The following is an 11,900-nucleotide window of genomic DNA, read 5'->3' as shown; positions in this document are numbered from 1 at the left end:
TGCTATGAAAAATAAGAGTGACCTACAGTCAGCTTCTAGTAAACAGCTGATGACCACTTTGGTAAATGCACAGCCTCGTGGTTAAAGGAAATGATGCCAAAAAAACAGAGCAAGATTAGAAACACACCAGTATCTCTCTCTCTCTCTCTCTCTCTCTCTCTCTCTCTCTCTCTCTCTCTCTCTCTCTCTCTCTCTCTCTCTCTCTCTATATATATATATATATATATATATATCTATATATATAATAGCTTTTTCGGAACAATAGTTACTACCTTGCTAAAAACAAATTGTGTATTGTTTTTCTATTTTCAGTAAGCTATGTATATGTTGTATTTATGAATCAACTTACAGTATTCACAATGCATTTTTTAACCAATAAACCTTGTAGAATTCTTATTCTATTGTTATTTTTAGTAGTATCCAGGATGTAAAAAGGAAAGAATAAAACAATGTATTTCATCTATGGTACAGATTCTTGTAAAATGCACTGTGTTTTAAAACCACTGCCCATTTATAACATTTATTATCCATTGTTGCTGTGCATGTCAGCAAAGGCCAGTAGAGATCCTGGAGCAGGATCATCCTGTCATGCTCCTCTAGTTACCCTGCCTGTGCCCAAGTCTTCATGGTCCACAGTGCCAGGTGGTGTGTAGATCTTCCTAACCGAAGACTGAATATGCAGAAAATTGTGCAGAATACAAGCAGCAAGGATGAATCACTCAACGTTCTCTGGCTTCAGCTGTATTGCTTTTCTGAAAACTCTCAGACGACTTGCTAGTATGCCAAAAGCATTTTCTACACATTGCCTAGCATGTGACAGCCAATAATTGAAACTGCAAGAAGCATTGTCCAGCTGGCCTCGGGGGAATGTTATTTCAGGCCAAATGCGTCGTCTGCAACAATTAAATATGGCACCTTCAGTTGTCTTCCAGGTACTCAGTGGGTGGTGGCATTTGCAGTTTTCATTCAAAGCCTTGTACAGACCACACTTCTTCCAAACTCCTCCATCAATTACCCTTCGATTTGTGCTAACATCTATGTAAGTGAATTTTAATTCAACATCCTCCAGCACCATTAGAACTAGAGAATGTGTCCCTTCATAATTAAAATATTTGGACCCTGAGTGCTGTGGACACTCAATTAAAACACGCTTCCCGTCTAGTACCCTAATCACTGAGGAAAATGCCAAAGTTCTAACTTCTTTGCAACAGCTTTCCACTTCTCTTCAGTGTCTGGCACACACAAATAATCATTCTTTTAGATAGCTTATAATGCCTGACAAGCATCCAGTATTATATATGAAATAGCCTTTCTGCTTACCCTGAAGGTGAGTGGAACGTTTTGCCAGTTGCAAGAAACCTCAAGGTAGTAGCAAGCCTTTCTGCTGGTAAAAGCTTCTCTTAAATGTGTACCTTTATTTGAAATGAGGAGCTGGACTTCTTCCAAACGAAAGTTAAAAAGGTGTTGATCCATTCTGAGGCATGACTTGTACCTATCAGCATCTTCTAAACAGCTCTGTTAATAAATTCTCAAAACAGCCCTTTTCTCTGTAGAATAGTGTCCCCTGAAATTTGAAGCAACAATGTAAAAGCGATGTGTTGTTTATTAACGCCGTGTTTATTATCATGATTTTTCCAAAACCACTCGCCATGCAGCATAGGACCAGATCCAATGCAACTAACAACCAATTATCATCTCGGCTGATAAACTGACGATTTGTGCGGGCTGTCAAATGCTGTGTGGATGATCTTAACGGGATTCAGTTCAGTTACAAAACACCAACGTCACCATTTTTGTCTTTTTTTAACATTGTCTTATTCACAAAAAAAGAAACACCAACTGCAATGCCTAATTGATAACTCTCATCAGTCAACAATTCACACATTTTTTAGGATAATGACACAAACTGTTTTGTTCCAGTAAATAATACAAATTGTATTTGTCCTGTAGTAAACTATACGCATTTGTTTAAATGTAAAGAATGACTAAGTGTACAGTATTAAAACACTGCTCTTTAATTCAGTGTTAGTTTTCTTTATTTTTTTTCTCGCACTCGTAATGTGCTGTCATAGGCAAACATAAAACCCAGTTTATAGCATGACCCACTTTATATCAGAAATCATGATAAAGTGGGTTTATCTATCTAGTCGCCACCGCTTAGAATGGGCACTTTTGTGTTAACGTGATTTGCCTGCAGTAAGCAATGGACGGTATAAACAGTAATCAAAACAAACACGGTGCATGTGGTTAAAAATCTTTATTAAGACACTCATTACACTAATAAAAAGATGGATTATACCATAGGAATGTAATAAAAAGTATAGTAATCCGTTGCTTATCCGACTGCGATGGGACCAGAGTAAGAGCGGATATGTGCAGTGCAGTAAAAAGGCGGATAAATGAATCCTGTTTTAAATACCATTATACACAGCTCTAACAATTACTGTACTATATTATTATTGTTTTAAGATTAATTTTTTATTAGGGAGCTCCCCTAAATCCCTTGTTTAGAAAGATACAGGGTAGCCGTCTGCCGTGTGGGTGCATGCATTCGCTGCTGACAGGATGGAGATTGAGACGGAGGTTGAAGTTGATATAGCCCGCAGGCTAACAGGATTTATTTACATATTGTAGCGCTGAGCTCCTGGTTTCCAGGATATAATGAGATAATTAACAGTTGCAGTTCAAAGAAGTAGGAAACCGCATGTGCTCCTACTTAGAGATCACCTGGATTTGGTTGGTCGATTGGCACAGGACAATTTAAAATCGGCTCAGCTCTGGCAAGAGCAGCAGTACAACAAAAACTCACGCATTCAAACTTTTCAGCCAGGAGACAAAGTACTGTTGCTCCTTCCCACGTCGGAATCGATACTGTGTACTAAACAGCAGGGGCCAAATGAGGTGATTCGGGCTATAGGAAAGGTACATTTTGAAATTAAGCAGCCCGATCGCCATAATGAACGCAAAATGTATTATATCAATTTATTGAAGCTCTGGCAGGCAAGGGAGAACTAACCTTGTTGAATATGCTATTATCACTCCCCCAGGTATCACAGTCCGAGAGAGACCTTACTGGATCCTGGAACATCGACGAAGTGGCTTTAGCAAAAAGGTGTGGGTGATGCTTGAACTTGGGGTGATAGAGCCTTCCCAAAGCGAGTGGTGCAGTTCGATTGTGCTAGTCGCCAAAAAGGACAGCATCAATCGATTCTGCGTTGATTTCTGCAAGGTAAACGCTATTGCCAAGTTCAATGCCTACCCCATGCCTCGGTTCGATGAGCTCCTCCACAGACTGGGAATGGCCAGGTTCATTTCAACTTTCGACCTGACGAAGGGATACTGGCAGATCCCATTAGCCTGCAATTCAAGAGAGAAAACTGTATTTTTTACTCCTGATGGTCTGTTCCATTTTATAACCATGCCGTTTGGGCTACATGGTGCGCCCGCTGCCTTTCAGAGGCTGATGGACCAGGTCTTATGCCCACATCATGAGTATTCAGCAACATATATTGACTCAATATTTTGGATTTATTATTGGAAATGGGCGGGTGAAATCTGTAGCCACCAAAGTCCAGGCTTTGATGAACGCTGCAATCCCCAAAACCAAGTCACAGGTGAGATCTCAATTGGGGTTAGCCATTGAATGGGCTACTCACACCTTACCTTTCAGAACAGAAAATAGGAGGCACTTTTTTACACAGAGAATCGTGAGGGTCTGGAACCAACTCCCCAGTAATGTTGTTGAAGCAGACACCCTGGGATCCTTCAAGAAGCTGCTTGATGAGATTCTGGGATCAATAAGCTACTAACAACCAAACGAGCAAGATGGACCGAATGGCCTCCTCTCGTTTGTTAATTATCTTATGTTCTTATGTTCTTACAATATTACCTACCAGGACATTCATTTGATCTCGTCACGGACCATGCCCCACTCAAGTGGTTAAGCACCATAAAAGACAGCAAAGCCCAGATAACTCGTGGTATCTGGCATTGCAGCTCTTCATTTATTATATGATGCATCGTGCAGGGAAAGACCAATTTTTGTTGTAATTACTGTTGTGTTAAATATTAATGATGTAAATCAATAAAACACAATCAATACATTCATTTGAAATGGTATTTTGTCTGTATTTATTTACATACAGTACTCTACTGTTTTGGGGGGTATGTCCCCTCAGCAATGGTCTGCAGGAACTCGGAGAACATCGCCACAGTTTCCTGATGTTGCTGCTGTTGTTGTCTCATCCACCTTGACCAGTTACGCTGACAGCCCGCTGAACAGGACCTGTTGCTATTGCATATCTGGCATCGCATCCGTCTCATCTGTAGGCTTGACCGCATTTACGCTGCTGAAAGATGTTGTGATGGATGAGCTTCCGGGGGGGGGAATAGGGGGTTAAAAAAACACCATAGCAATATGCAATATTGATCGCTAATTTGACAAATGTATACAAAGTTCAATTAAACTGAAGTCACAGAAAAATGTATACAAATAAAAAGCAGAGACTCATTGTCTTGTTTTGTAAATTACTAGATGGCTAACATGATTCCGGAGCTGTCGCCAAGGGCCAGCACTAACCCAGAACAGCACTGCACGATTGTCACTGATAAACTGTATCACCCACCACGAGCACAGCTGCACACACCCAGGACTGGTGACCGTGTTAGTATTGTGACGGCGGCTTGCCGTGGGTTCAGCGAGAAAAAAAGAGACACTGCAACAGGATTTCTTTGGTGCTTGCAAGAGCCGTTCATTGCACTAGCTGTGGGCTAGGGCTGGCGCTTAAAAGTGCAGTTGGTTTGAAAAGCAGGTAAGGAAAAGGAATACAGAATATAACTCTACTCGCTGCCACTGTCTCAACACACACTCTCCAAACAGCATGCAGGCTGCAGCTTATATAGGAGTCAGCAGGGGGGAAAGAGCGCACCTGGTTGGAACCAGGCTGCAGCAGGTACAGAGACAGATGCACAACACATAATGACAGTGAACATAGCATGCAACTATTTACAAGCATTTCCTGCCCCCTAGCAATTCAATGCAGCACCAAAACCTGCCATTCATAAGTCTTGCGGGACCCGACGCTACACTGCCCCCTTCTTAAACACTTCCCAGCCTGGGAAGAACCTGCTTCAGTCCAGTAGTGGAGGGTACTCTCTCAGGCAGCAGCGTTGGAATATCTCCCTGGGCTTTAGTGATGCGGTGCCCGCTCTCGGAGGCTCTGGAAAAACAGGGCAGCCTTTCTGGTATTGGTGCTATGCTTTAGTGCGAGAGGGCCTGGGTTCATGCCTGCCCTCCACCTGTGTGTGATGCGCCTGCCTGCATTAACCAGAGATCGCTACTATATATATATATATATATATATATATATATATATATATATATGAATGGTAGCCCTACCAGTACAAGGCAAGTAAATAACTCCTAAGAAGAATATTAAGTTAATTTAACTGTTATCTGTTAGTGATACGCAGTAGTACAGAGGAGTCATCTATTTGGTTGATGACATTGTTTTTGAAAGCTATTGGAAAGGACACCAAGCTGATCAAAAGGATACCAAGCTGATTGTCCTTCAAAGGCGGGGCACTGCCCAGGGATTCTTCTGCACAGCCTCTGGTGGGAAATAATTTGTGCGTTCAGTAGTGCAGGCTACAGGTCCTGAAAGGCAGTACGACGTTAGAAATCTCACAAATTCAGACAAACACTAGGAGCGCGAAGAAATTGGGACCAGTAAGGTACCTTATTAGATAAAATAAGTTTACTCTGTATTTGTTGACATTCGTTAGTCTGAATTTGGTCATCAAATGTTGTCGTTTTTAACTGATTCACGTGTACATATACAGTATGTGTTTTACCTTGCAGCTGCATTTATAAAAATTTAAACTTTGATTTGCTGTGCTTCTACTCACAGATCAAATGCTACTATATACAACCAAGTGTGTTGGGTATACAGTATAATTTAACTGTTAGTTATAGTGGCGCAGTAACACCATACTTATGGTTAAGTAGGCTTTACATCTTAGGTCTCCCCATTTATAACACACACACACACTTGCTTCCTTCTGCTCTGACAATGTTATCCAACTCTGAGGATTGTTTTTTCCAGCAGGTCAATCAAGGTGTGGATGGAGGACCACCAGATCAAGACCCTGTCATGGCCAGCCCAATCTCCAGACCTGAACCCCATTGAAAACCTTTGGAATGTGATCAAGAGGAAGATTGATGGTCACAAGCCATCAAACAAAGCTGAGCTGCTTGAATTTTTGCGCCAGGAGTGGCATAAAGTCACCCAACATCAATGTGAAAGACTGGTGGAGAGCATGCCAAGATGCATGAAAGCTGTGCTTGAAAATCAGGGTTATTCCACCAAATATTGATTTCTGCACTCTTCCTAAGTTAAAACATTAGTATTGTGTTGTTTAAAAATGAATATGAACTTATTTTCTTTGCATTATTCATTGTCTGACAACACTGCATATTTTTTGTTATTTTGACCAGTTGTCATTTTCTGCAAATAAATGCTCTAAATGACAATATTTTTATTTGGAATTTGGGAGAAATGTTGTCAGCAGTTTATAGAATAAAACAAAAATGTTCATTTTACCCAAACACATACCTATAAATAGTAAAACCAGAGAAACTGATAATTTTGCAGTGGTCTCTTAATTTTTTCCAGAGCTGTATATGTATATATATATATATATATATATATATATATATATATATATATATATATATATTGCTCACAATATACAACAAGAAACTAGGATTTTTGTGAATACTGGTGGTGTTCTTTCTTGAGAATCAGATTGTTCTAACTAAAGTGCATTTACAAAAACTATCATGAAATTGTGCATCAATAAGAGGGGCTATTGTGTTTATTCTAATTCAACGGGTCTGCAAGCAACTTAAAGCATTATTTATTTCACAAAGGGCAACATGTACAAAGATAAATGCATTTGTATTCATGTTGTACTTTCTGTACCTTTACAAACCAGTTATTTTTGTGTGCATTGCATTTAAATCATCTCATTCGAAATGGATTTGCTTTAAGCGTGTATTAAATCAAATGTGAATGAATGCATAACTGTGAGTATCTTGCTTTGTTTAATGTGTGATGGTGCAGACCATTTAAGTTGAACATGTTTTTCCACCAGTTGTATTTTTATTTTCTGTTCATAGTTATATTCTGTGGAGGCTCTGTGGTCCAGTGGTTAAAGAAAAGGTTTGGAACCAAGAAGTTCCTGGCTTTACATCCAAGCTCAGCCACTGACTTACTCTGACCTTGAACAAGTCACTTACATTCCTTGTTCCTTGTCTTTCTTTAGGATGAGCTGTGAAACCTAGGTCCTAATTTAAGTGACCCTGCAACAGTGATTGTTGTTGCTTGTTTCACAAGCTTTAGCCTTCATAAAGTGTCTTGGATAAAGGTGTCTGCTAAATAAATAAATGATAATATTATTATATACTGCTAATATAGTTATTCATCATAAATAACATGTTTAAGCAGGAAACTTGTTTCATGTCTTCTACAATAAAATAATTTTTATACTTTTTACCCCACTCACTAAGTTATGCTTAAGTTTAAACTGAGTATAAGTAAATAGCTTGCTGCTGGCCGTTTCCAAGATTGTAATACTGTGCCTCTAGTTAGGTGTGTTAGTGCTTTGGCTCTGACTCACACAAACCTATGCATGATGACTATCATAGTGTCATGCAGTTTAAGTTTGTGTTTGTTTGTTTTAATAGTTCAGTTAGGCTGGAGCAGTGTGTTTAACATGCACTTCGTTACTGCACTATGTCAGTAGGTACGTATTTTGTATTATAGTTTACACTTCCTGCTATACTTGGTTGTGGTTGTTTTTGTTTGCAGAATATATTTATAATTGTTTCAAGTATGTTGATAAAGCACACTTTATGACAGTTTTTTTCAACTTTTATTCCTACACGTTCCTGTGTGGTTAAAATAATTCTACAGATGTGGAGACAGTAGCTAAAGTGTATTCTTAAATTCCCCTTACTGTCCAACACAGTCTGTGCTCTTCAATTAAATAAAGATAGACAAGTGGAAACGCTACCGGACCTATGCTGGCTTAAGTCTGAGTTGCAAATGAAGCTTAGAAGTGTAATAATTATTATACAATAAAAAACCTTGTTAACCCGACTAGTTTTACACACTTTGTGCCCCCTCCCCTAGAATTAATTCTAGAACTTTCTCGAAAGAAATAATTATAGGAAAACTCTTATGTAGCAAGTTTTACTTTTGTGGATGAGGAAAAAAAGTTACAAGAAACAGATGTCTACAATTATTTATTTCAGCATTTGTTTTGCAGAGGAGGATGTTTGTCAATGAGCAATTTGAATTATATATTTTGAAATATAATATAAATTGCAGTTAAAACATGCACATTTCCAGTAGGGATACCCCAAGGGATAAATCACAGGCCTTTTTAGAGCATTTTACATCATCATTATCCTGGGATTACCCTTTAGAAATAAGAGGCTGGTGCATTCCAGGTGGATTCCTCAGTGCTGTAAATGCTCTCAAATCCAGCTGTAGTTTATCCCAGAAGAGTAGAGGTTGATCAAATCAACCCCTAAGTAAACAAGACACAATATTGGCTAAATTGCATAACACAAACACAAACATTTACAGTAAACACTCCTGTGGTTGTTGGTCACTAAAAATGCCATCTAAAATGTAGGATAGTTTAGAGATCAGGATAAAGTGTATTCCGCAATTCAGATCAACCCCCATGTGCATGAAAAATGTAAATCACATTACTATCTTTTACTATTCTTATAACACTCCCCAACATATGATAGTTTTTTTTTACTTTTAATTTTTGCGTATGATGTTGAATTATTTGGATCATTGCAACAAACTAAAAATAAAAGAACTCTGGTAGTTTGAATTTTCATAGAAATTTCCTACATTTCTGTAATAATATGATTTTTAGACCCTTTGTGTTTATAGGTATGTTTTCAACAGTGCATTTGCTTCTATTATTTATTATTATTTTTATTAATTTTTTTACATAAACAGCAAATCTTTGTTATATATCTGAATGTAAAGACTATTTACAAGCAAGCTCGAGTTTCAGTTTTTAGCACGTCATTCAGCACCATTTTCCCTTAAAGGAGAAAAACAGATGTTAAAGACACAACATTCTAAATAAACCAATCTGGAATTTAAGTCACAGTCTAATAATTATTCTTACCTGCTTGATTTCTAATGTTGAAACCTTAACTGGTGTTTATTTATTTATTTAAATTGAATATGCTAATGGGAATTTGGAGTAAAAAAAGAAGTGTGAAATTCCTCCACAGTAAATTAAGGAAAGCCAATTTCTAAACATAAAACACATTTCATATACAAATATAAAAAATATAGGCGTACTTTTCCAAATGTAGGGGTTGTGTTACAGAAAGAATAATCTAACTAGATGTAGGTTTCATAACCTGTAATCAAAAACTATGTGCAGTGATTTATAATCACATTTTATGTTATATTTGTGATTCTATAGATATATCAGTTTATATCAAAATATAACATGGTTCATGTGAATCCCCGGGTGTTTAAACAAAGAAAAAAGGTCAATGTTGCTTCTAGTGGTAAAAAGCTACATTTTAATAGCCAAAACAAATCCTTCACCTTGAACAACTGTTTATTAAAGGGACAAATAAAAGCACCTGCAGTCCCTACAGCAGTTACACCCAGTCTTTTGTCAATCTCCACTGATGGAAAGTTCAGGATGGTTAGCGGCTTTGCAGGAACCTACAAAGAGCATTCAGTGAGGCTTATATGCAGCTATAAAGAATTCACATGCTTTGACAAAATACAACTGCTGATGTCAGAAAGTGAAAGGTCAGCAGCAGGCCAGCTGTGTCACGCAGGCACTGAAAGGACGGCACTGCACTGAACAAGTGACACAGCTCAGCTAAACTCACATTTACTCTCAGCTGCATATAACTGCTTTATATCTGTCATCAGCTGCCGGTATGTCACCTTTCCAAAAAATACCATACTGTTTTTATTGTAACTACTCAAGGGACTGTCTTAAAGTGATCTTTTTAAACTGGTGGTCTTTATATATAGGCTTTTAATCATTGGAAATATGGACATGGGGACACACAGATAGTCCCAACATACAGGTGGTCTTTACCACAATGCAGTTGGTAAATAGGTTTATTCAGGAGTGCAGAGTTTAGCATAGTGTTGATTTTCTGTGAAAATGCAGAGTACTGTGTAAATATACTAATATGGATTCAGACAGTTAGTCCAATGCAAACAACGTAAATCAATGTAAAGTGCTAACTTAATTTGTAATTTGTCATTATACCAAAAACAGGTCTTTATCTGGCCAGATATTAATCAAATTTATTTAACTTAAATAGCAGCCTCTTCTAAAATAATTAACATTCTTGCCTACTGGGTACCAAGCATCTACCAGTGCATGTTATTCTCATTAGTCTAAATGTGTAAAACACCAGGGGTGGTTCTGTTTTAATGAATGTAACAAAGATGTGAGTCAGCTCTACTGCTGATCAGATTGATTGAATCAATCCAAATATTTATTTACACTCGTATGTTTGTTAAAAAAAAAAAAAAAAAAAGAAAACTAGGTTTAATATAATTTTATATCCCAGGTTATTATGGTTATTATTTCTCCCGCTAATATGACTAACAAAGCAGCAAAACTGTTTTTAATCTAATGAAGCACAGTGCTGACATCTGCCATCATGCAATCAGATCCACTCTCACTGATACCGCCCAAACACATTATTATTGATGATGAGTGGCGGTTTGTGATTAATTATTGTTAGGATTTCATGTAAATAGCCTTTGAATGTTTACTTGACATGAATTGCGTATAATTCATATATTGGAGTTATTGTAATATTATTAAATAACCTGCAGTCAGACCACAAAAAAATCATAAAAGACCATAAAAAAGCAATGGAACGATCAATGCCTTTTTGTACGCAATGGATTAAGAAATGTGCACCAGAAGACACCAGCAGTAAAACTGACCTCAGCGTCACCATTCTAAATGAATCATTAATGGTATTTAACAGGTGTTCCACTTTTTAAGAAAATAAATTAATAATTTATAGAACATAACCAGTGCAAATGCACTGAATCCATAGTAAAAATAAACAAGTCTGTGCCTGCTTGTTATGGTGGCTGAAGCCATTTTAAATTAATGGCAACTTATTTAAAAACAACTCATATAATAGGTAAATTGTTGTTTTCTCACTAGCAAATACACATAGTACAAGCTGTAATGACTGCTAGTGATGGGGATAAGCAGTTGGTTCCAGGCAAGGTTTATTAAGTCAGTCCCTAACACTGTAGTTAACACTGGTGACTTGAAATGTTTTTTTTATTATTTTTATTTACTGTGGAAATTTCCCAATGCTATTAAATTAAGACTAGTATTGGCAGAGTAGTGGAGAATTATTATAGACCTCAGTGTTCAACAATGTCAGTCTGATTGCCTGAATACCATCACAGCGTTTTCTTTTTTTTGTGTGTGTGTTTTTTTCGGCTGTTGAAAATCTTAAGAGTTAAGGTTTATATTTCTACTTTATATATGCTCTATCCCTAGAATTGCATTTCAATTATACACTGTTATGCCTTTAACGGTTTTTAAAAAGTACCAAATAACAAAAAATGTGATAATTGTGCAATCATTTCATCTATCATCGATCATCACTGAAATCTACCATCGATGAACTAGTCATGGGTGTAAATAGGAATCACTTCAGTATCACAGTATCAATTGGCACAATTGAGCTTACTTACTCTTCATCATGAAAAATAATTATGATTGCATAATTAAATAATGTAACAAATATAATAAAGTTGTGTTTAACATGTAAGTCCTTTGATTTCCAA

Source organism: Polyodon spathula, chromosome 6 (genome assembly GCF_017654505.1).
Source record: "Polyodon spathula isolate WHYD16114869_AA chromosome 6, ASM1765450v1, whole genome shotgun sequence".
Lineage (NCBI taxonomy): Eukaryota > Metazoa > Chordata > Actinopteri > Acipenseriformes > Polyodontidae > Polyodon > Polyodon spathula.
Note: the sequence above shows the minus strand (reverse complement) of the source record.